Genomic DNA, 26706 nt, shown 5'->3' with positions numbered 1-26706 from the left:
ACGGTGATAAAAAACAAAATGGAATGTAGTGATACATAAATTATAAAAAATATTTTGGGGAGGAGATCAAACTTTAATTTGAAAATATACAATATTCGAAATATTATTATGAATGAAAGGGATTGCCTTGAATTTCAAAGGTATTACCGAAATTTATGTTTGTAATATGGGAAGGTTTATTTTTGAATGTAATCATTGATTGATTTCTTACCAGACACTTTAATGATACATTAAATTTTCTTTAAATATCATAAAAATGCAGGAAATGTGCAGTAAAATATGTATATACTGGTAGAATAATGAAAAAGCAAAGATCCACAAATTGCCGAGTGGAATTTAGAAAAATTCAAAAAGTAGAGAAAATGTCATGTGGTATATTGAATGAGGTGGTGACATTTGGTAGAAGTGCTTTCATTTATTAGGTAGGATTAAAATTAAAATTAAATTAATTAATATAAATCCAAACTTTTCAATCTTTTATTTACAATAACAATTAATTTAAAACTTTATACAAAAGGTTGTCGTGGCATTTAAAAAGAAATATATAAATTACATTTGAAAATTACATAAACAAAAACTTTTAAAACACATAGATTTGTTATAGTTTTTAATCGTCATCCTTTTTCAATAAATTATGTTTATTTTGGTATTTAGGTTAGTAAATCAGGTACTTGAAATACGTAGATAACATTTACTCTTTTTATATTATATCAACTAAACGATTCATAGAGAAAAAAACAAATCAATATATATTTGTTTCAAATAACTCAACGATGGAAGCAAGCGGTGGGTAAACAAAAGGCCATATCTTCTATTTGATCGGTAAACAAAACGGTGGAAACATACCGATACCTCCGCTATATTACCGCCGGTAAAAAAGCGGTCATAGAGTGGTGTCTACCGCCGGCAACACCTTCCACGTAGGATTACCGTCGGCATAAATCTCTCCACACCGTTTAGCCTAATCAGGCGTATGATCTTGAGAGTAGAAAAAGGCAAGATTTTCTTTCCTTTTTATTCCCTCCTTTTCCTTTAAAAATCAGGCTTGTTCTTACTTAGTTCCTATCGTTACTTGATTGTTGTTCTCTCAGCTTACTCTTTGTTATTGGTTTCTAAATGTTTAAATTTTTATTTCAGCTGAAAGTTAAAAGACATGGCTGGTGGTAAAGGAGACAAGCCTGCTAATGCCAACAAATCAAAAGACATGGCTGGTGGTAAAGGAGACAAACCAGTGAGTGTTTTTACTAATTACTAAATTCTTTCTTTGAGCTCAGCATACACATACACATACACGCTACATATGGTGTAATGCGTATGAATTTATTAGCCTTAATTGGTCTAAGAAAAGAGATGTTTTCATGAAAAAGTCTAATCATTCTGTTGAAAATTTGATTTATGAGTTAAACTTGACAGTTTTTTTTGTTAGAAAGTGGATGTTAATGGATGGCATACACCAAACTATGTTGCTTGCGTTAGAAAATATGTGTAAAGTTATAAATTACAGATGGATGCAAAATCAAATGATTTAATTTTTGAATTCAAATTGATGTCGAATTATCAAAATTTTAAGAAAAAACTGAATAAGTATGGGATTTTGTAATAAGCATTTATGAGAAATATTACCATAATTAAATGTGAAATATATTAATTATAATGAATATTCTCTATAATTAATCGCATTATATATTTTTCAATGAGAAATATTTCTTATAATTAATGTATTTCACATAATTAAACATGTAGATTCTTGAACGTAAATTTGTTATATTCCCTATCTAATTTTGTGATAAATCAAATTTGTGATTGCAGAGGGAAGAAAGAAGGAGACTTGTCTAGGTCTTCTAATACTAAAGATGGCAACTTTGGTGAATGGTATTCTGAGGTATAATTACAAGACATTCCTATTGTTTTGTAATTATTGACATGACGCCTATATAATACGAGTATTTCTCTAACTTTATTTTTTTAAATATTTTTTGGGTAATTGGGTCGTGTAGGTTGTTACAAATGGTGAAATGATAGAATATTATAATATATCTGGCTGTTATATCCTCCGACCATGGGCAATGTTTATTTGGGAGATGATGCAAGTAAGCATAACTATTTGTGAATTTAATAATGCATTTTTAGTTCTGATGTTGATTGAATACATCTTTATTCATTGCAGACATACTTTGATGCAGAAATCAAGAAGATGAAGATTAAAACTTGTTACTTCCCACTTTTTGTATCCAACAACGTTCTACAAAAAGAGAAGGATCACATACACGGTTTTGCTCCTGAGGTATATATATATCGTATCTCACTATCTCCATAAACATTATAATTAATCTCCTTTTCATTTTGTTTTGCCAAAAAGACATGAATGCCCTCCTTATTTTGCTTTCAGATTGCATGGGTGACAAGATCAGGGAACTCTGAATTGGAAGTTCCAATTGCAAATAGACCAACAAGTGAAACGGTGATGTATCCGTATTTCTCAAAATGGATCAGGGGACACCGTGACTTACCCTTGAAACTTAACCAATGGTGTAATGTTGTTCGATGGGAATTTAGTAATCCTACTCCATTTATCAGGTAGCTTTCTTATTCATAATTCATCACATTACATGATTTTTTTTTTTTAATTTTGATCTTGATTTTCCATTTCTTGAAAATGATAATAAACTTTTTGTTGTTATTCTAGGAGTCGTGAGTTTCTTTGGGAAGAAGGGCACACTGCCTTTGCAACAAAGGAGGAGGCAGACACCGAGGTATGATTATTAATTTAAGGAATTAAAAACTATTTTTGTTGTGCTTTATTGTATTTTTAGTCAAAAAGAGTAATTTGGCTTGAATACCCTGTTTGGGTTATGATCTCATTTATATAACACAATTACAACTATAAGATCCTAATCTCAAGTATCTGATAATACAACAAGAATACATATCTTATATTTGAAAATATCTAACTAACAACCCTTATCTTTTCTTATCTTGACATTCCCCCTCAATCTTAACCGCTACTAGGTTTAGATTGTATCTCAATTTCTCCAGCATAGTACGAGTTGTAGGTTTTGTGAGACCATCAGCCACTTGATCATTAGATGATATAAATCGAACATCCAAAGCACCCATTGCTACCTTTTCTCTAACAAAATGAAAATCAACTTCAATATGTTTCGTGCGTGCATGAAAGACTGGATTTGTTGTGAGATAGGTGGCTCCTAAATTATCACACCACAGAACTGGAGCACGAGTTTGTTTGACACCTAACTCTTTAAGCAAGGCCGGCTCTATGCTTTATAAAACTAAGCAAGGGCTTAGGGCTCCCAATTCTAAAGGGCCTCCAATTTTAAAACTTATTATGTTAATTATATATGTATATATACATATTTCCTGGGTTGCAAACACAAGTTGTAGCTTGGCCTAGTGGTAAAAGTGGTGGTTTAGCAAACCAAGGGTCTTAGGTTCAAATCTATTTGCTTTCCTAAAGGGCCCCAATTTTTTTGTTTTCTTAAAGCCTCTAAAATGGTTGAGCCGCCCCTGTCTTTAAGTATAGACTGAATCCAAGTAGCTTCTGCAGTGCCATTAGCTAGAGCTTTATACTCTGCTTCTGTACTTGAGCGAGACACAATTGGCTGTTTTCGTGAGCTCCATGAAATCAAATTAGGACCAAAGAATATTGCAAAACCACTGGTTGATCGTCTATAATCTGGACAGCCTGCCCAATCCGCATCAGTGAACACACTTACGAGTGTGGATGGTGATCTTCGAATATTTAACCCTGTGGTTATCGTGCCTTTAACATACCTTAGTATTCGCTTAACTGCTTGTAAATGGATATCTGTGGGTTTGGTTAAGAATTGACATACTTTGTTGACTGGAAAAGAAAGATCTGGCCTTGTTAAAGTAAGATACTGCAGACCACCAACCATACTTCTATATTTGAAAGTATCTTCTTCATTAAGAGGTGTCCCCGAGTCTTTAGATAATTTATCAGTAACTAACATACTGCTTTACAATTCTCCATGTTAACTCGTCTTAGTAAATCTGAGGCATATTTATGTTGTAGCAAAGTTATTCCCCTTGAATTGTGGAGCACTTCAACTCCTAAGAAGTAACTGAGGCGACCAAGATCTTTGATTGGAAAGCTGGAGCTTAAGGCACAAATTAGTTTGTCAACAACTTGTGGAGAGGAGCCAACAATTACAATATCATCAACATAAACTAACATGAAGATGGTGACAGTGTTGGTATGAAGAATAAACAAGGAAGTATCAGCTTTTGAAGAGTGAAAACCAAGATGATACAACTTCTCGCGAAGGCGAGAGAGCCAAGCTCGTGGTGATTGTTTAAGACCATACAGTGCTTTGCGGAGCTTACAAACATGATGAGGACGTTTCAAATCTTCAAACCCGGGTGGTTGCTGCATATAAACCTCTTCTTCTAATAGACCATGCAGAAACGCATTGTTGACATCGATTTGGCGAAGATGCCAGCCACACGAGACTGCAAGGGACAAGACCAAACGTATTGTGGCTGGCTTAACAACTGGGCTGAATGTATCCTGATAATCAATGCCATATTGTTGGGTAAAGCCTCTTGCAACTAGACGGGCCTTGTACTTATCAATAGAGCCATCTGGATGTTGTTTCAACTTGAATATCCACTTACAACTAACAATATTAACACCCTTAGGTCTAGGCACAAGGGTCCAGGTGTGGTTGGACCTAAGAGCATCAAACTCGGACTCCATGGCAGCCTTCCATGATGGATCAGTAAGTGCAGCACGATAGGAAGTGGGGGTAATAACTGTAAAAGCCCGTTTAGAAAGATCATAGGGAATAGTACCATCAGTGAATTTCTTTGGAAAGAATTTTCCAGCTTGACCTCGAGTAGTCATTCTAGGTGGAGAGACAGCTGGAGAAACCTGTAGTGATGACTGTGAAGATGCAGGTGTGGCTGGTGAAACGGGCTCTGAAATTTGGACTGATGGTGATGATGCAGCTTGTACTGGATCAGATACTGGTGTCAATGGAGTCTGGATGCAGGATGGCTCTGCACAGTGCTGTGATGAGGTTTCATTTGGTGATGTTACTGTTGGAGAGGTCACGGTTGGTGCTAGAGGTGATGTGTGAACAGGTGTTGTAGTAGTTTGCGTCACAGATGGAAGTGGAGCTACAGCTATATCAAAATCATTAGCTAATAACAAAGATAAGTCATAGTTTCACATGTGATCATTAACAATTGCTGGTTCATTTTGTGGGAACGAGACTAGGTCAGACTCAGGGATTTTAGGAATGAGGGTTGAGGTAGATGCATAAGGAAAACGAGTTTCATCAAAGACAACATCTCTTGAGATGTAGAGACGACTAGTATTTTTGTCTAGGCATTTATAGCCTTTGTGAAGGGAGCTATATCCTAGGAAAACACATAAAGTGGACCGAAAACTTAATTTGCGACTGTTATATTTCCTTAAACTGGGCCAGCAAGCACAGCCAAAGACTCGAAGAAAGGAATAATCAGGATTTATTTTTAACAGTCGAGTGATAGGAGTGATATTACCTATAGTACGAGAGGGCATTCTATTAATTAGGTAACAAGCTGTAAGAAACGCTTCATCCCAAAAGCAGAGAGGAAGGGATGAATGTGCCAGAAGTGCAAGACCTGTTTCAACTATATGACGATGCTTTCGTTCGGCTATTCCATTTTGCTGTGAAGTATGAGGACACGATACTCGATGAGTGATTCCTACTTTCTGAAAGTAGTGGTGAAGTTTTTGGTACTCACCACCCCAGTCTGACTGAACACTGCGAATTTTAGTGTTTAAAAGTCGTTCTACATGATTCTGAAAATTATAAAATACTTGTTCAACATCATATTTGTTTTTGATAAGATAGATCCAAGTATATCGACTATAATCATCCAAAAAACTAACATAATATTTAAAACCACTTCTGGACATTTGAGCAGGTCCCCAAACATCAGTATGAATCAATTCAAGAGAAAAAGTAGAGACACGAATAGAGTTATTATAAGACAACTGATGACTCTTTGCACGTTGACATGCATCACAAACTAAAGACTCGTCACTAGGAAAATACCCTAATTTAATTGAATGCAAAATTGTCTTGACAACCGTTGATGTAGGATGACCAAACCGTTGGTGCAATTGCGATGAAGGGACCTTGACACTTGACAAACCATGATGCTGCGGAAGACTTCTAGGTTGACTGGAACGAGTAAAAGGAACTGGGTATAGGCCTCCTTTACTTCTACCTAGTAGAAGTATTTTCTTCATGGCTATGTCCTTGACAAAGAAAACATTAGGGTAAAGTTCAATGAACACATTATTATCTGTAACAAGTCTGTGAGCTGACAATAAATTTTTACTGATATGAGGAACATGAAAGAGATTTTTGAGATGCAGAGGTCGAATTGAACCAGGAATTATTGAATGGCCAACATGAGAAATAGACAAACCTGCACCATTAGCTACTTGTACTTGATCTTTTCCATGGTAGCGTTCTTGGACAGTGAGGCGATCAAGCTCATTAGTCAAGTGATCTGTAGCTCCACAGTCCATAACCAACCTGGTTCCTGATTGTATCCTGTTGATGTCACACTATTGGCTCCACGGTAGTCTTCAGATTGGTAGGAGTGATTAAAGCGATTTCTGCAAGTCAGGGCTATGTGCCCTGGTATGCCACATACCTGGCAACGGGGTCCACTATTGTTGCGGCTACGCCCTCTTCCTCGTCCACGATGACCTCCTCTGTAATTGCCTCTGTAGCCTGAGTTGTTGTTGTATCCAATGGTGTTATTGTAGTTGCGACGAGGTGTATTGTTGCTGCTTGATTCTTGACGTGTGACATTATTGGCGGAAGACGAGAACTCCACAGTGCTTCCTATGGCAGTTGCTTGGGCCTCGTGAGCAATCAAATATGAGTAGAATTCTAGTATGTAACTTTCCTCTCGTTGCTGAGGACAGTGATAGCAGTGAATAAGTGTGACATCCCCAAAATCACGGCCAGAAAAGACCGGTTTTGTTTATACTTTATTTCAAAATCAGAGTTATCTTTTAATAAAAGAATTGCGGAATTTGTCCCAAAACAATAATATGATAAAGATTTATCAAAAGCATTTCCATAGAAATGTATTTCATTAAAAGACTCGGGATGTCATGTTCGTACAGATCAAAAGTATAAACAGTACAATATAAGCCTTACTACATTATTTCATATCTACAGGCCTATATCCGTAATCCCTCGTCCAAAACATCACACCTATGCTCATGCGCCACTTCCTGTAATACATAAAACTGAGTGGGTCAGGCTTGGGAGCCTGGTGAGCACATAGGGTTTTCAACCCACAATAAATAAGTTCATTAATTTCATCAATCAACAATAACCCGATTACCCGTTCCTGTTATCCTCACTTTACGTCCCTAAACACCTATCATAAGGGACCTAGCCTAAGGATCATCATCGGGATGGACACTACTGCTAAGGGGATTCCTCAGCAATAAATGTCCTAATAGGCAACCATGTGGGGGATGGAGTACACCGGTGAACACATCGTTCACAACACCTACAGGTTGCGAGCCTGCTAGTGTTCCACTGGACTGTCTAGAAGAGTCCGTGGTCATCATCTATACTCCGCTAGATGACTAGATCAACTACAACAACATCGAGGCCTCTCATCATTTTATCACACATCATCTATTACATCTACCCATGTTTTACCCCAACATTTTCGTAGATATAAAATACATATACAGTTTAATTCATTGAAAACATGTATAACAACGTTCATCTAACATAGATAGCAAGTATTCAGATAATATGCACACATAGCACGTAATTTATATAAAATACTTCATATCTATGTGTAAGCTGAAAGTAACTATGCACTCACCTGATTAGGTGGTGACTCAGCACTCGGACAGCGCTTCGCTACTCTCAAAATGATATTCCTTCGATAAAACAACGAATTTTATCGAAAACCGAGACTCAATTGGAGCAGCGTTTCGAAACCAAAAAACTCCTTTTTCTCGGGACTCCGGGAGCCTCGGGGCTTCCTTAGGGTGCTAGGGGTTCAACTAGGGCTTAGGGGTGGTTTGGGGTTGTAGAGAGAGAAAGTAGTGAGAGAAAGAAGGTTGGAATGTGTGAAAAATGGAGGCACCCTCGGCCTCCTTTTATAGCCGCGAGGGCCTCGGTACGCTGGGCGTACCTCGGACCCTACGCAGGGCGTACCGCGGATAAGAGCGCCAGCGAAGATCCAGCTTTCTGGCACTCGGAGTAGATCAGGCGAGGGTACGCGGGGCGTATCTGCTTCGGACGCGGGGCGTAGCTGCGAGTCGTCGTGGCGCCTTCTGGACCGAGAACGAGAGGATGTGGGGCGCATGCTTCGTACGCGCGGCGTAAGGGCGAGGTGTCGTGTCCATCATCCGGAGCGAAGCCGTGGTTAGCAAGCGACGGTTCAGAAGCGGCCACGTCACCCTGATTCGCATCAGTTTCGCATTTTCGAGTTCAAACTTCAAAAATTCGTAACTTTCGCATACGAGCTCCATTTTTGACGTTCTTTATATCCACGCGAAGGTGGGAACGTATTCTACAACTTTCGTTTAGACTTTGTCGGCTAATTTTGGCTCGATTTTAAATTTTATATTATTAATGGGCCGGGACACGATTGATCCGTTAAATCCTCATAACTTCTTCATCCGACATCCGTTTTTGCCCATCTTTTTCTCGTTACGCTACTCTCAACAAGATCTTCGATTCTCATTCAGGTCGTGTCGGCTAAAAACCGCTCGATCAAACATTCAAATTTCGGGCAGTACATTGCTAGTCCGAAACTTCGAGAAAGCGTAACTTTTTCATACGAAGTCGGATTTGGGCGTTCTTTTTATCGATGTTCTTACTTTAACATATCCTACAACTTTTGTTTAGATTTCTAAGGCTAAAAAATCTTCTATCGTAAATTTACCATTTTATGTCTTCCGGTGCCGTGCCGGTTTTGCCGTAAAACTTCGGCGGGCCATAACTTCTTCGTTATAGCTCGGATTTCGGCATTCTTTATATGTACGGAAACCTCGAGACATATTATACAACTTTATGTAGAGATATCGGGATCATCTCACACTTTAATTTTGACGCTCATTTTTATTCTTTATTAATTATACATTTATAATTTAATAATAAACACATAAACACATAGTTCACATAATACTCAAATATTTCATATTTATTACTTCAAAAAGAGTTACAATAGTTGACCTAGACTATTACATTGACAAAATGCTTAGCCCTGAAAACCCGGGCGTTACAATTCTCTCCCCCTTAGGATGATTCCGTCCCGGAATCATGCATCAGCAAACAGATGTGGATAACGACTCATCATGTCATCCTCTGTTTCCCAAGTGAGATTCGGCCCATTCGAATGTTTCCATCGGACTAGCACTAAGTCGACCATCTTGCGTCGTAATTTCTTAGTCTTACGGTCAACAATTGCCTCGGGCTCCTCGATCAGCCTTTTATTTTCATCCATCCTTAACTCTGAGATTGGAATTATGTCGGGAACATCTCCCACGAATTTCCTCAAATAACACACATGGAAGGTGTTATGAATACCATTGAGTTCTTTGGGCAATTCCAGCTTGTAAGCTTGGTTCCCAATCCTCTGAAGAACTTTGAACGGTCCAATAAACCTTGGATTCAACTTTCCTCGTTTCCCAAATCGTATAAGTCCCTTCCACGGTGAGACTTTAAGTAAAACAGAATCCCCAACTTCGAAGGTTATCGGTCGTCTTTTCTTGTCAGCATAGCTCTTCTGACGATCCTGAGCTGCTAACATTCTTTCCCTAATCACCTTCAATTTCTCAGCAGTCTCATGGACTATCTCGGGGCCCATAAACTGCTTCTCTCCGGCTTCAAGCCAACAAGACGGCGTACGACACTTTTGTCCATACAAGGCTTGGTAAGGTGCCATCTTGATGCTCGAGTGAAAACTATTGTTGTAGGAAAATTCTACTAGAGGTAAGTGTTCGTCCCAATTCCCTTGGAATTCGAGGGTACATGCTCTCAGCATATCTTCCAACGTCTGAATCGTTCTTTCGCTCTGACCATCGGTTTGCGGATGGTAAGCAGTACTCAAACACAACTTTGTACCCAACTCCTCTTGTAGACTCCTCCAAAACCTCGACGTGAAACAACTATCACGATCTGACACAATCGTAAGAGGGACACCGTGAAGTCTTACAATTTCCTTCACGTAAGCATTTGCGAGCTTATCCATAGACCACTTCTCGTTGGCGGCTATGAAGTGTGCACTCTTGGTGAAACGATCCACGACTACCCAAATCATGTCGTGTCCGTTCTTCGTTTTGGGCAGTTTAGTCACAAAATCCATGGTGATGTCTTCCCATTTACCCATGGGTACAGGTAAAGGTTCTAAACTCCCATACGGTTTCTGATGTTGTGCCTTAACCCTTGCACATGTTACGCACTCAGCCACATACTTCGCAACATCGAGCTTCATTGTCGGCCACCAGTAGTAGGGTTTTAGGTCCCTATACATTTTAGTGCTACCGGGATGAATCGAGTACATGGTCTTGTGTGCTTCTTCCATTAGAAGATCTCTTATTCCTCCCGTCTTAGGTACCCAAATTCGATCTTGGAATACCTTCAGTCCTCGACTGTTCGTACCGAACACTAACGTTTTTCCCAAACGTTCTTCCTTTCGGTCATTCTTTTCTAAGGCTTCTTCTTGAGCTTTCCTGATACTTTCCACAATCGTCGAGACGACTTCAATTCTTAACGCTCTTGGCCTTTTCCTTTCAAGATTGACTTTCCGACTGAGAGCATCAGCAACAATATTTGCTTTACCTGGGTGGTAAAGTATCTCACAGTCGTAGTCCTTGAGAAGTTCTAGCCATCGTCGTTGCCTCATGTTCAACTCCTTCTGATTAAAGAGATACTGGAGACTCTTATGATCAGTGAAGAGCTTGCACTTCGTGCCATAGAGGTAATGCCTCCATATCTTTAAGGCAAATACTACCGCTGCCAACTCCAGATCATGAGTGGGGTAGTTCTTTTCGTGCTCTTTCAATTGTCGAGATGCGTATGCTATCACCTTTTCTCTTTGGGTCAGAACACAACCCAACCCGACTCCAGATGCATCACTATAAACTGCGAAATCTTCGACTCCATCGGGTAGAGAAAGTATCGGTGCTTCACATAACTTCTTCTTTAGCTTCTCGAACGCCTCATCGTGTTTCTCACTCCATGTATACGTAGCTCCTTTATGGGTCAAAGCTGTTAATGGAGCAGCTATCGAAGAAAAGCCTTGGATAAATCGTCGGTAATATCCGGCTAATCCTAGAAAGCTTCGAATCTCCGTGGGATTCTTCGGATGTTCCCACTTCATTACAGCTTCGATCTTGGCGGGGTCAACCATTATTCCTTCTTGGTTAACAACATGACCCAAGAATTGGACTTCCCGTATCCAAAAGTCGCATTTGGAGAACTTTGCAAAAAGCTTCTCCTTCTTTAACACCTCCAACACTTCTCGTAAATGCTTGCCGTGCTCCTCCTGGCTTTTTGAGTAGATGAGAATGTCGTCGATGAACACTATCACGGATTTATCGAGGAATGGTTTACAAACCCTGTTCATCAAATCCATGAATGCTGCGGGAGCATTGGTTAGTCCGAATGACATAACCAAGAAATCGTAGTGTCCATATCTTGTTCTGAATGCAGTCTTCTCAATATCCTGCTCTCTCACTTTCAGCTGATGATATCCTGACCTAAGATCAATCTTTGAGAAGTAGCTCGAACCTTGCAGCTGATAGAATAGGTCATCAATCCTCGGCAATGGATACTTGTTCTTCACCGTTGCCTTATTCAGCTCTCGGTAGTCTATGCACATCCTCGTGCTTCCGTCCTTCTTCTTCACGAATAACACCGGAGCTCCCCAGGGTGATGAACTAGGTCGAATGAAACCGCTGTCCAACAGCTCCTGGAGTTGCGTCATGAGCTCCTTCATCTTTGTCGGTGCTAATCGGTAAGGTGGCTTTGCTATCGGTGTTGTTCCTGGTAATAAGTCTATACGAAACTCTACTTGCCTATCAGGTGGTAATCCGGGAAGATCTTCGGGAAAGACTTCCGGATAATCGCACACAACCGGTATATTCTGCACCTCTTTCTTTTCCTTCTTAGCATCGATTACGAATGCCAAGTATGATGCACATCCTTTGGACAAACATTTCCTGGCTTTCATCAGGGAGATGATTCCAGAATTCACTCTGCATTTGTCCCCGTACACCATAAATGATTCCTTTCCGGGTGGGTTTATCCTAACTATCTTCTTTCGGCATAATATCTCGGCATCGTTGGCGCTAAGCCAATCCATACCCAAAACGATGTCGAAACCGTTTAACTCTGTGGGTAGTAGTTCTTCATGGAATTTGTTTCCGTTTAGGTCAATGACGATGTTCCTAATACGATTACTAACAGGTACGAATTTTCCACTGGCAACTTCTACAATCAGGGCATTATCTAATTTTTCTACAGGCAATGCTAATCTTCCACCAAATTTATGCGACACAAAGGAGTAATTGGCTCCGGAATCAAATAGTATATTTGCAGGTAAACCATTTACAAGAAAGGTACCTGAAGCGACGTCTGCTGCCTCCTTTGCAGCCTCGAGCGTCATCTGGAAGGCTCTCGCCTTCGGCTTTGGTGGTATGTTGGGTCTTCCTGCCTCCTTCTTCTTCGGGCAGTCCTTCAAAATGTGCCCTTCTTCATTACACCCATAATAGGCCTTCTGGTTGAGGGTGCATTCGTTGGCATAGTGCCCAGGCTTTCCGCATTTGTAACAAGTAACTCCTCCATCACACTTCCCAAAGTGCTTCTTCTTGCACTTGTCACACCACTTTGCTTCTGATCCTCCTCCTCTCGAACCAGACTTCGAGAATCTACCTTTCTTACCGGACCTCGAGGATCCGTCAAATTTCCGTTTCTCTCCCACTTCCGCTCTCTCCAGACCCTTCTCTCGTATCTGGGTCTCCACATTCTTAGCAGCCCAGATGGCAGCTTTTAGAGTGGTAGTTTGCTTGACCATTGGACCGAAGTCCGCTGGTAATCCGAGGGCAAATTTGTTAACCTTGGAGAGTTCAGTTGGGACGAGGTGAGGAACAAGCTTCATTTTCTCAGTAAAGCTTGCAGCGTATTCAGTAACGCTCATCCTCCCCTTCTTCAGACTCTGGAATTCGTTGGTGATCTCCAGAAGATCCTGCTCAGAGCAGTATTGCATCTTTAACTGTACCAGAAAATCCTCCCACGACATCTTGCTTGCTTCACCTTTGGGCATTGAATCAGCTAATAGCTTCCACCAGCTTAGTACTCCAGATTTCAATAGAGGAACTGCAAGAGCAGTCTTCTGCCTATTGCTACACTCGCAACTCTCAAACATTGTCTCCATCTCTGAGATCCAGTTCATGACTTCCACCGGCGTCGGGCTTCCGGATAAACTCGGTGGCTTGGATGCCATGAAATCCTTGTATTTGCATCCACGTCCATCATTTCCTCCATCCAGGTGGTTTTGCCTAACTATCGGTGGGTTGGCTTGACCAATAGTCCCACTGTAGTTTCCTTCTTCAGTCTGCCCTTCGTTCAATTCGGGCTGTTCGAGCTGAATGGTCGCTTCCTCTCGATTTTGCTGGAGCAAACGTCTGGTTTCCTCCATTTGATGATCCAACATTGCCTGGATCATCGCTTGCACTCCGGCCATCGTTATTGGTCCGGCAGCGGCTTCCACAACTGGTATTTGCTCGATCACGGGGGGTTGGTGTCTGTTCCCATTCGCGTTTACGTTTCCGCTACGGGTCCTTACCATCTTGATCTATTCACCGAATAAGGCGAATTTAGATCTTTATTTAGGAGAGACGTTTTAAATCGTCCTTATCACTCCGAAACGTTTACATGCTAGTTCTAATAGCGTAGTCGTACGTTTAGAATCCTAAACACATAAGGTTTCCAGATCCGGTCGGCAACAGACCATAGATCCGAACAAATTTAAAGCATATCATGCATAAAGCATTTAGCACATATAAGCATTTTAGGCACAATTCCTAAAATAAGCTAGTGCTCACACCTCACAATCATCGCTTAGCATTCTAAGTTTAAGTCTAGAAATCCTACAAATTCCTAGTTCGCTTAAACTAATGCTCTGATCCCAACTGTGACATCCCCAAAATCACGGCCAGAAAAGACCGGTTTTGTTTATACTTTATTTCAAAATCAGAGTTATCTTTTAATAAAAGAATTGCGGAATTTGTCCCAAAACAATAATATGATAAAGATTTATCAAAACCATTTCCATAGAAATATATTTCATTAAAAGACTCGGGATGTCATGTTCGTACAGATCAAAAGTATAAACAGTACAATATAAGCCTTACTACATTATTTCATATCTACAGGCCTATATCCGTAATCCCTCGTCCAAAACATCACACCTATGCTAATGCGCCACTTCCTGTAATACATAAAACTGAGTGGGTCAGGCTTGGGAGCCTGGTGAGCACATAGGGTTTTCAACCCACAATAAATAAGTTCATTAATTTCATCAATCAACAATAACCCGATTACCCGTTCCTGTTATCCTCACTTTACGTCCCTAAACACCTATCATAAGGGACCTAGCCTAAGGATCATCATCGGGATGGACACTACTGCTAAGGGGATTCCTCAGCAATAAATGTCCTAATAGGCAACCATGTGGGGGATGGAGTACACCGGTGAACACATCGTTCACAACACCTACAGGTTGCGAGCCTGCTAGTGTTCCACTGGACTGTCTAGAAGAGTCCGTGGTCATCATCTATACTCCGCTAGATGACTAGATCAACTACAACAACATCGAGGCCTCTCATCATTTTATCACACATCATCTATTACATCTACCCATGTTTTACCCCAACATTTTCGTAGATATAAAATACATATACAGTTTAATTCATTGAAAACATGTATAACAACGTTCATCTAACATAGATAGCAAGTATTCAGATAATATGCACACATAGCACGTAATTTATATAAAATACTTCATATCTATGTGTAAGCTGAAAGTAACTATGCACTCACCTGATTAGGTGGTGACTCAGCACTCGGACAGCGCTTCGCTACTCTCAAAATGATATTCCTTCGATAAAACAGCGAATTTTATCGAAAACCGGGACTCAATTGGAGCAGCGTTTCGAAACCGAAAAACTCCTTTTTCTCGGGACTCTGGGAGCCTCGGGGCTTCCTTAGGGTGCTAGGGGTTCAACTAGGGCTTAGGGGTGGTTTGGGGTTGTAGAGAGAGAAAGTAGTGAGAGAAAGAAGGTTGGAATGTGTGAAAAATGGAGGCACCCTCGGCCTCCTTTTATAGCCGCGAGGGCCTCGGTACGCTGGGCGTACCTCGGACCCTACGCAGGGCGTACCGCGGATAAGAGCGCCAGCGAAGATCCAGCTGTCTGGCACTCGGAGTAGATCAGGCGAGGGTACGCGGGGCGTATCTGCTTCGGACGCGGGGCGTAGCTGCGAGTCGTCGTGGCGCCTTCTGGACCGAGAACGAGAGGACGCGGGGCGCATGCTTCGTACGCGCGGCGTAAGGGCGAGGTGTCGTGTCCATCATCCGGAGCGAAGCCGTGGTTAGCAAGCGACGGTTCAGAAGCGGCCACGTCACCCTGATTCGCATCAGTTTCGCATTTTCGAGTTCAAACTTCAAAAATTCGTAACTTTCGCATACGAGCTCCGTTTTTGACGTTCTTTATATCCACGCGAAGGTGGGAACGTATTCTACAACTTTCGTTTAGACTTCGTCGGCTAATTTTGGCTCGATTTTAAATTTTATATTATTAATGGGCCGGGACACGATTGATCCGTTAAATCCTCATAACTTCTTCATCCGACATCCGTTTTTGCCCATCTTTTTCTCGTTACGCTACTCTCAACGAGATCTTCGATTCTCATTCAGGTCGTGTCGGCTAAAAACCGCTCGATCAAACATTCAAATTTCGGGCAGTACATTGCTAGTCCGAAACTTCGAGAAAGCGTAACTTTTTCATACGAATTCGGATTTGGGCGTTCTTTTTATCGATGTTCTTACTTTAACATATCCTACAACTTTTGTTTAGATTTCTAAGGCTAAAAAATCTTCTATCGTAAATTTACCATTTTATGTCTTCCGGTGCCGTGCCGGTTTTGCCGTAAAACTTCGGCGGGCCATAACTTCTTCGTTATAGCTCGGATTTCGGCATTCTTTATATGTACGGAAACCTCGAGACATATTCTACAACTTTATGTAGAGATATCGGGATCATCTCACACTTTAATTTTGACGCTCATTTTTATTCTTTATTAATTATACATTTATAATTTAATAATAAACACATAAACACATAGTTCACATAATACTCAAATATTTCATATTTATTACTTCAAAAAGAGTTACAATAGTTGACCTAGACTATTACATTGACAAAATGCTTAGCCCTGAAAACCCGGGCGTTACAATAAGTCACCGTGTCCTGGACCCAGTCCTGCTAGAATATAACTGATCACCTCTTCATCATTCATCGGTTGTCCTATATTTGCCATTGTATCAGCGAAGCCTGTCATCTTTTGATAGTAATCAGCGGCGCTTAAATCTCCTTTTCTTGTTGTTGACAATTGTGTACGAATCTGAATTGAGTTCCCACGATGTTGAGCACAGAACATGGTATGAAGCGCCGTCCATAGTTGCTGGGCGGTATTAGTGCAACGAATCAATTGAGGAAGCACTTCTTCGGTCATGGATGAAAGCAGACCTCCAATTACTGCTTGATCTTGAATAACCCATGTGTCGTATTCAGGATTTGGGGATTTCTTTTGGGATACAGTAGTTTCTTTGTCAGCGTCGCTGGTACCTGTGATAATTGTGATTGGGGGTGCCGGTGTGGTGCCGTCTAAATGACTGAAGAGCTGAACTCCCCTTAAGATCGGATCCACTTGAGCCTTCCATAGAAGGAAGTTTGTACGGGTTAATTTGCAGGATATGGCGGTAGCAATGGTTGAGGATTTTACCGGCGCAGACATTGTGGAAAGAAGAAAGGAGAAATACTCCAAAGAGCCGGATAAGGAATTAGGGCTTGACGTTGGATCAGGCTCTAATACCAAGTCAAAAAGAGTAATTTGGCTTGAATACCCTGTTTGGGTTATGATCTCATTTATATAACACAATTACAACTATAAGATCCTAATCTCAAGGATCTGATAATATAACAAGAATACATATCTTATATTTGAAAATATCTAACTAACAACCCTTATCTTTTCTTATCTTGACATGTTTATATTGCTATCGTGATTTTAACCGGTGGTTAAAATCACGATAGCAATAGTAAACTATACTATAAATAATCTAGTTGTTTATATCCATAAATTGGTGAAAGTACGTTATGCTTTAGTGTATTATACTATTATTATACACTGATATTGGTAAATTAGGTTAATAAATAAATAAAAAAAAAAAACTATCGTATCAATATCAGTATACTTGTTGATTGATAAAATAGTTTAATGATGTATTTATTTTTTGGTTGTTGAAATTCTTGAACTGTATAGACGGCTATACGAAGAGTACTTGGTTGTGCCTGTGGTGAAAGGGAAAAAAAGTGAGATGGAGAAGTTTGCCGGTGGACTTTATACCACCACTGTTGAGGTACTTACTTACCACGATACTTTTTGAAAATGTTAAATGACGTTTTTGCCCCTGTCAAGTCATTATATATAACTAATTACATTATTTATAATTTTATATAATGCGAATAGGCGTTTATTCCATATAGTGGGCGGGTGTACAAGGTGCGACTTCCCACTGCTTAGGCCAGAATTTTGCAAAAATGTTTGAAATAAAATTTGAAGATGAAAAGGGTGAAAAAGCCATGGTTTGGCAGAATTCTTGGGCATATAGTACTCGAACAGTAAAAAAAAAAAAATTAACTTTTAATCTCTTTTCTTGTTATATCATTGGAAGTTGCTTTGTATTTAGATGACATTGCTAAAAATGTAAGATTTTTTTTTACAGATAGGGGTGATGGTGATGGTGATGGTTCATGGTGATGATAAAGGACTGGTGTTGTCTCCTAAAGTTGCGGGAGTACAAGTGATTGTGATTCATTTGCCTTAGGCCATGGGGTGTGGATGGGTTTTTAACGCGTAATGATGACGTGTAGGGGGGGGGTATTCACGCGTGAACACCGCCCCCCTACCGGTGAATGTGACGCGGATTGGAACTTCTCACGGGTCCTCACGCACAATTTGATTGGTTGATTCTTTTTTTTGACCGTTACCTCCATTCCTCCTTTCCCTTTTTGACCGTTAAGATTAATAAATAAATAAATAAATAAATAATCAAAACTAAAACCTCAACTATATATACAAACATAATACATACCATATATTTTATAACAACTACACAAAAAACACACAACAATAAGAATATGAATAATTTTTTAGATGTCATTTCTTCGTCTTTATCATCTGATGAAGATTTCGATGATGACGAGTTGGTTATGCACACGTTGTTGTCTGCGGCACATGACATTGTACGTCAGAGAGGCGAAACTTCAAATGTCGAGAAGAAAGTCCATCAACCGGGATCGAGAGGCGGCGAACAAACTTTTGGTACGTGATTACTTTAACATTGATAGTTTATATGACCTATCGAAGTTTGAGGATCGCTTTCGTATTAGTAGAAATTTATTTCTACGTATAGCTAGAGATTTGGAAAACAATTATGAGTTCTTCCAACTGAGATGGGATGCTAGGGGTAAACGTGGGTTTACTACGTTTCAAAAATGCACAACAACTCTTAGACAATTAGCGTATGGCATAGCCGCAGACACTTCAGATGAATATTTGAAGATGTCTGCGAGGACCAGTCGAGAATGCACATATTTATTTTGTGAGTATGTAATAGAGCTTTATGGCGACATATACTTGCGAAATCCGACCAGAAATGATGTCGAACAGTTGTATGCCGCGCATCAGGCTAAACATGGATTTCCAGGAATGCTAGGTAGCATTGATTGTACACATTGGGTGTGGGAAAATTGTCCCAATGCATGGCGAGGGTAATTCACACGAGGTGATCATGGTGTGCCTACTGTTATACTAGAAGCAGTTGTTTCACAGGACCTCTGGTTTTGGCATGCATTTTTTGGTATGGCGGGGTCAAACAACGACCTGAATGTGCTTGGAGCATCTCCATTATTTAACGATATTTTGCAGGGTAAAACACCAAACATGTCATACGTTATTAATGGACGTGAATACAATCATGGATATTACCTTGCTGATGGGATATATCCAGAGTAGGCAACATTTGTCAAGTCATACACATATCCAGCTGATGAAAAAGGAAATTGTTCAAATTAGCACAGCAATATGCAAGTAAGGATGTGGAGCGGGCGTTTGGGGTCCTCAAACAGAAGTGGCACATAATCAAATATCCAGCACGAGCATGGGAAAGGGAAAAATTGATGAAGGTGATGAAAGCTTGTGTTATTTTACATAACATGATCTTAGAAGAAGAGGGTAGAGCTATTTGTACGTATACTCCGAATGATATGCTCAATCCACCTGCAGTAATACAAGTCTGCAGCCCAGCATACTTTACAAAGCTTTTGAAAATACAGAATAGTGAAACACATCACAATTTACGTCAAGATTTGACTGAACACATATGGCAACGACAATTTGAAGACGAAAACGAAGTGGATGAGGACGGAGACGATGAGGACAATGATGCAAACGGATAGTTTTTTTTTTCAATGTTTTTTATTAATTTTTATGTTATTAGTAAAATGTATGTTGAATTTTAAAACTATCACTTTTATGTTTATCAATGTTTATTTTATTAGTAAGCATATATGTTGAATTTAAAAATATTATTTTTATTTTTATTAATGTGTTTTTTTATTAATGTTTTATTGTGTTTTTAATTTAATATATTGTAAAAAAATAATTAAAAAAAAATAATGTGGAGTGATAACCATTTCCAATGATTAGTAAATATGTAGTGAATATATAAATGGGGTGATGTGGCGCATAGGTGACATCACTTTTCTAGTGAATACCTAGTGACCATATCCCATGGCCTTACAGTGATGCGGATGTCGATGCATTAGTGAATGCAAGTTTGGAGACTGTGAAAGCTTTATGTGATGTAGGAATTTGTGCTGAAGCTAACTTAAGGGAGAATTATAAACCAGGTTGGAAGTATGCACATTGGGAAATGAAAGGTGTTCCTTTGAGGATTGAAATTGGACCCAGGGACATTGCTAAAAACCAGGTATTAACAGGACCAAAGTGTTTAATTTTTTATTTTCATTAGGCTATCAGGAGTGGTAGGGGAAAAGACGCGTGGGAGCTGACGTGTCAGCCCCCTTCACGCGTGAACACCGCCCCACCTTTTGGTGGGTGTCTTGTTCCGTGGAGCTGAAGACGGGTGAAGACGATGGATTTGATTGGCTGTTTATTTTTGACTGTTGCTTTATTGACCATTTGTAAAAAAAAATTAATTAATTAATTAATTACTAACAATTCTCTATATATATCAACATATATTTTACCTTTCAAACACACACCAAACTTTCAACACAAACATATATACTCTCATTCAAAAAATACACTTTCCTCCATGGATCCAAACCAAAAGAACCCATCCACCCCAAACACCCCAAATACTCCAAATGATCCGTTAGCAAACATTGGCTATATGCAATTGTTATCATCCCCCGTTCAACAACAACCTTTATTTACCAATCTTTCATACCACCCACACTACTACCAAAACCAACCACAACCACAATTTGTTCAAACCCAATTTCAACCCTTTCAACAACCTTCTCTGCGATTTCAGCCCCAAACTTTCCAACAGCCACAACCAAGTTCACAACCATCTCAAGTTCCATTATCGCAATCTCAACCCGTAAACCTCGAGGATGAAGACGACGACGAACGGGTTCAAGAAACACAACCAAGTCGTAGAAGGCAAAAAAAATCCAAAGATTCAACAAAGAAGAAAAACACCCAATGGACCGAGGAGGAGGAGGCGACTTTAGCTAAATCTTGGATTGCCATATCACAAGACGGGGATGTCGCCAACGTGCAATCGGGACAAAGCTTTTGGAATCGTATTTTAGACCACATCCATGCGTTATTGGGAAGGCAAACGAGTCGGACATATGATTCAGTCAACGCTAAATGGCGCGGTCTTAGAGCAATGTTTACCAAATTTAACAGCATATTTGACAATTTAAAAAATATGCATCGAAGTGGTAGCAACGATTTCAACATTTTGTCAACGGCGTTGCACCAATACAAAATTACCAACAATGGTAAACCTTTTGGTAACCAAAAAACGTGGGAAGTTTGTCGCAATGACCCAAAATGGGTCCTTTATCCGGAAACGGCGCATTCGGGATCTACCACCGGTTCCAACAAAAGGACGAGAACATCCGAGTCAGAGATCGGTGCTAACCTCGACCTCAATGATGAGTTTGACGCCACCGAGGGGGAGGGTCCATCGGACGTCCATCTTCGTCGACCACCGGGTAGGGACAAACCGAGAAAGGGGGCTTCGTCTAGCGGGAAATCAACCAACGAGGACGTATTAGCGGAGAAAATCGAAAAAACTCTACATTTTTTAGAAAAAAAAATTTGATTCCACGGAGGAGCAACGTCGGCGACAATTGGCACTCACCAATCTTCAAATCATAAACACAGTGTCGCAACCCAATCTCGACCCGGAAAATTTAAGGGTCTTTATGCAAATTCAACAAGAAGTTCTCGACCAATATCGCAACTAGATTTTATGTTTTTTAATAATTTAGGTTTAATTTTCTAAGTATGGATTATGTTTTTTTAGTATTTTAGTTTTAATTTTCTATGTTTTAAATTATATAATGTGGTTTTAATTAATATAAAATATGTTATTTATAAAATATGTTATTTATTTAATATTTTATTTATTTAACAAAATGGTAAAAAAATAAAAAAATAATATAAAAGTGAATGTTGTTAGTGGTGATCATTTCTATAGTGGAGTGGGTTTGTGGTGAAGGTGACGTGGCGCAGAGGTGGCGCCACTTTTCCGGTAAGTTTGTAGTGACCACTCCATATAACCTTATATCTAGAAAATATATTATCCGAGTTTTAATTAGCTTTTTATAACTTTTGTAAATAAAAAGTTACACTAATTACAATAAAATAATGTGTTTGTTTTCACTTTTCATGTGTGTGTGGCTCGTCGTGACAATGGAGAAAAAATTGATATTCCAATGGCTGATTTGGTTGATAAAGTAAAGGGTTTGTTGGATGATGTTCAACAAAATATGTTTAAAGTCGCTAAGCAAAAACGAGATGCTTGTGTTCAAGTTATAAAAACTTGGGATGAGTTTATAGTTGCATTAGCCCAAAAGAAATTGATTTTGGCTCCATGGTATGATGAAGAGGTAATTAATTTATATTCATTATCATTATAAATTTACAAACAAAATGCCTATACAACTTAAAAGACATGCTTCGTGAATAGATAAAAAAAATGGAATTATAATATTATCATAGAACATGTAGAGGTGTCACAGAAAAACTACAAATTTGAAACAATATTTGTGATGTGTAGAAAAAGATAAAAAAGACAACATTTCAATCATATCTTGGAGGTTCATGTCTATTTATGAAACAATATTTGTGATGTGTAGAAAAAGACAAAAAAAACAACATTTCAGTCATATATTGGTGGTTCATGTCTATTTATTACTATTACGATGCTAATTACTATTAGATTACATTTTAAATCTAATAATGTTTCAGGAAGTCGAGAAAGATGTGAAAACAAAGACAAAAGGGGAGACAGGAGCAGCTAAGACACTTTGTTCTCCATTTGAGCAGCCCGAGCTGCCCGAAGGTATTATTTGATTGCAATTTCTTGAAGAAAATTTCTTGGACTATTTTCAATAATGATGATAAGAGTATCTATGTCTTTTGCACATAGAAGAGACGAGCCGGTCATTGTTTTACTTTTTTTGATGTGACTTTTTATCCTACTTACATCAATCAATTTTAGTCTTAGTCTGATACACATCAAACACACGACAACATGTTCTCTTCTATTCTATCTTGGAATATCTATGTGACTTAATTTTTGTGACAGGTACATTGTGCTTTACGTCAGGAAAACCTGCCAAGAAATGGACGTACTGGGGACGAAGCTATTAACAATATTAAGAATTTGGTTTTCTTGTTAATATAGCAGAAACTATTGAGGAATTATGACATTTTTTGTGTTTAAGATTTTGCAAAATTCACACACCAATATATATTATAGAGGCAAAAAATTTCCTATAGGAGACAATCTGTGTTCTAGATTGCCTTTGGCATCGTATGCTCAAACTGTGTTGTGCATTGTGTAAAGAGGATGTGGTTCATGTCGGTCCTAACTAGCCTAGTTTGTTTCTGGTGCAAATCACTTGCAACCTTTGATCACTTGTTCCTCACAGCCATTATAAGTGACATAGTGGTGTTGAGTTCGATCCAATCTAAAGGTTTACTGTAACACCAGCCAAAATATGTCAAAAACAATCACATGTGATTATGCCAATTATGTAATCTGATTTCGTTAAACTAGTAATGTGATAAACTTATTATGTAATTAATGTTAAAGTATGAACTATCATACATAATTTATGATACAACTCAAAGTATACGTCCATACGATTCAAAAGTTATAAGAACGTCTAAATCTGACTTCGCGTGAAGAAGTTATGATAAACCCTAACACTATAAAATCTCTATAACATAAGGAATTTAAAATAGGCTTAGAATTAGCTATTTGAGTCTAAAAGAGAGTTGTAGTGCTCGTAAATACCTACGCGTGGATATAAAAACATCAAAAACGGAGTTCGTATGCAAAAGTTACGACCTTCCGAAGTTACAGTTGTCTGAGTGCACGACACGTGTCAGAAACCCTAATCTGACTAGATTCACGACGTGAGCCTAAAAACTCACGACGTGAGGAGTCAAACCGCCTCATTTTGCTTCTATAAGTCTACGGAACAATAACCCAAAAGCTCACGACGTGAGCAAGGTTTTCTCACGCCGTGAGGACGCTGCAGGACACAAATCGGGGCTAGAAAACACGCGCTAAAGCTACAGGATAACTCTTGCCATAACTCACGACGTGAAACTATCATTTCTCACGTCGTGAGGGCCAAAAATCTTCCTATAAATATCAAGTTCGGCCATTTGTTTTCTCACACCTGATCTCCTTCCTCCTCTCGCCTTTGCTGAAGCCGTTTCGCATCCCGAGCCCCGACGACCTCGTACCGCTAACCGTTTCTGCTTAAATTACATAAAATCACGTTGTTAAGGTGAGTTTCACGGCCCCACTTTCTAATATGTCGGGGGAAAATGCATGCTAGATATTATATATATGTTATTATTATGTTTATATGATAGTGTATAGTTATAATAGTCGGGGTATAGTTGTTCTAAATATAATATTTTGAATATATACAACTATTATCAACTTATCAGTATGTTAATTTACTAATGTAGATCTTGAGTTATACTTAAGATTCTAGATATATGTTGTGTGCTATATAGTTCCGAAGTTATATTCGGAAGATTTATATGTTAAGTTATAAAGTATGTTGCTATTAATAGTTTTATGTCAAGATAAAACTAGGAACGCTATATGTTGTTATTATTGGTTTTAAGTCAAGATAAAACCTGATTTTACTTCAAGATATAGTTGTTATACTGCCTAAATATTATGAAATTAGGAGTAATGTTTAAAAGCATAGTCTAGTAACTTAGGGTTTTAGACATAAAGATGCTTTTGTTGTTAGAGTTATAGGAAGTCGTCAAAGTCTACATGAGCTACCTCATTCATCAACTAAGATTGGGGATCTTAGTGGAAGTCCTCTGACCTGTAACCGTTAATCCTGTGTGAGCGAGGAAGTCGTGTATGAATAAGATACGGGTGACGACCCCACTCGTGGTTGTTAATCACAACCCAAGACAAGCGAGTAACGATTCGTTCCTTTTATTTTTTTTATTCCGGCGTCGATGAAGCGTGCGGTGTTGTTCTCATGGTAAATCATGAGTGTATTGTTCTCATGGTAAATCATGAGTGTATTGGTTCTCATGGTAAATCATGAGTGTATTGTTTTGTCATAGGTTTTGTTGTCAAGCAGCGGTTACAGACTCATGGTAGCAGGTTGTTAGAAGCATTATACTTTGTCGTTATACAAGTATTAATGTTAAGTATAAGTTTCCCCCTACTTATACCCTAGGTACTACTTATATTAAGTAGACCACTATACCTATCCTATTTACTCATATAGAATTGAAATAAATTTATACGTAGTGGTTTTACTCATATAGAATTGAAATATGATTTATATGTAGCAACTCTCGTTTGTATGGAATTACAAACACTTATATTCATAGTATATGAGACTTATAGGTAAACTACTTATTTGGTAAGTAAACTTTTATACCTAGGATATATATACTAAACGTTAGAAAGTCAAAATGATACTTTCAAAACTATACTTTTGAATGTTTAAAAATGTATTATTTTTATATGGAGTCAAAACCTGTTGACTCACCAATTTTATGTTGACGTATTTTAAATTGCATGTGTTATTAGGAAATTGATAACTATGATACGAGAAATGACGTTACACTGCCCGGTGTTTCCGCCGACAGCCAGGTGTGACATTTACTACTTTCCATAGTGTTCGACCAAATAAGTTCAGATGATTTTTGCATGCAGGAACATCATTTTGTTATGTTGTATGGATATATTCCAAGAATCTCCCATTTATGCTACAATAATAGCCTTGTGATTAGTGGTGGAGGCTTTTAGAGGCTAGGAGGGGCCATGGCCTCCCCGATTTTGAGGTTGATAATACCTATATGTATACAGTTCGGTTACCAAAAATCATTAATATTACTAATGAGCTTACTATAATTATGTGATATAAGTTATAATTTTATTTTAAGAGACTAGATAAACAATCAACTAAAATGTCCGCAAATCACTGAAAAAATCAAAACCAATCTTCATTCGTTAGGAAACCAAATCAACGAAGAAGTTACGCTCAAACTATATAAAAACAAATGATCTTAATCTAATTTACAGCTTTTTTAACCCATGTTTTGAGTTTATAAAAACAGTAAACCAAAAAAAACTTATTCCGACCACCAGAAAAAGATATCTCAAAGCTGCCCAAATGAAAACGTCGTCGTCGAAAGAAGAAATCTCAAATCTGACCGGAAACCGCAGCAAGTTGTTCGCCTCCTAACGGGTCACCAGACTGCTTGCCTCTAACCTCTGTCGTGCTTTCTGTTCGCCGCTACCCCTTTCCTCTTATGTTTCCTTACCACGGGGTTAACAATTGAGTTGTACGCATTCCCTATATGTTTCTCTCTCTCTCTCTCTCTCTCTCTCTCTCTCTACTTCCCTCATACTCATAAATATGATTGTTTATACCTTGATTACTGTGAGCATATCTATACAAAAGATAGGATATAGACTTTTGAGTCTAGAAGCTGCCAATGTACAAATAACTACTATTACTTTGTTAAATAAATAGAAACTTTTATTTCGTGTTATTGCTAT

The 26706-nt window shown here is 38.8% G+C and overlaps 1 pseudogene; it reads left to right on the top strand.

Moving 5' to 3' along the window:
* Window positions 1-1153: 1153 nt before the first annotated feature.
* On the top strand, window positions 1154-23294 carry LOC145016817 (proline--tRNA ligase, cytoplasmic-like; annotated as a pseudogene).
* Window positions 23295-26706: the final 3412 nt, after the last annotated feature.

The sequence above is a fragment of the Lactuca saligna genome, chromosome 9 (genome assembly GCF_052625555.1).
Source record: "Lactuca saligna cultivar CGN05327 chromosome 9, ASM5262555v1, whole genome shotgun sequence".
Classification (NCBI taxonomy): Eukaryota; Viridiplantae; Streptophyta; class Magnoliopsida; order Asterales; family Asteraceae; genus Lactuca; species Lactuca saligna.
Note: the sequence above shows the minus strand (reverse complement) of the source record. Positions and strands in the feature narration are given on the sequence as shown.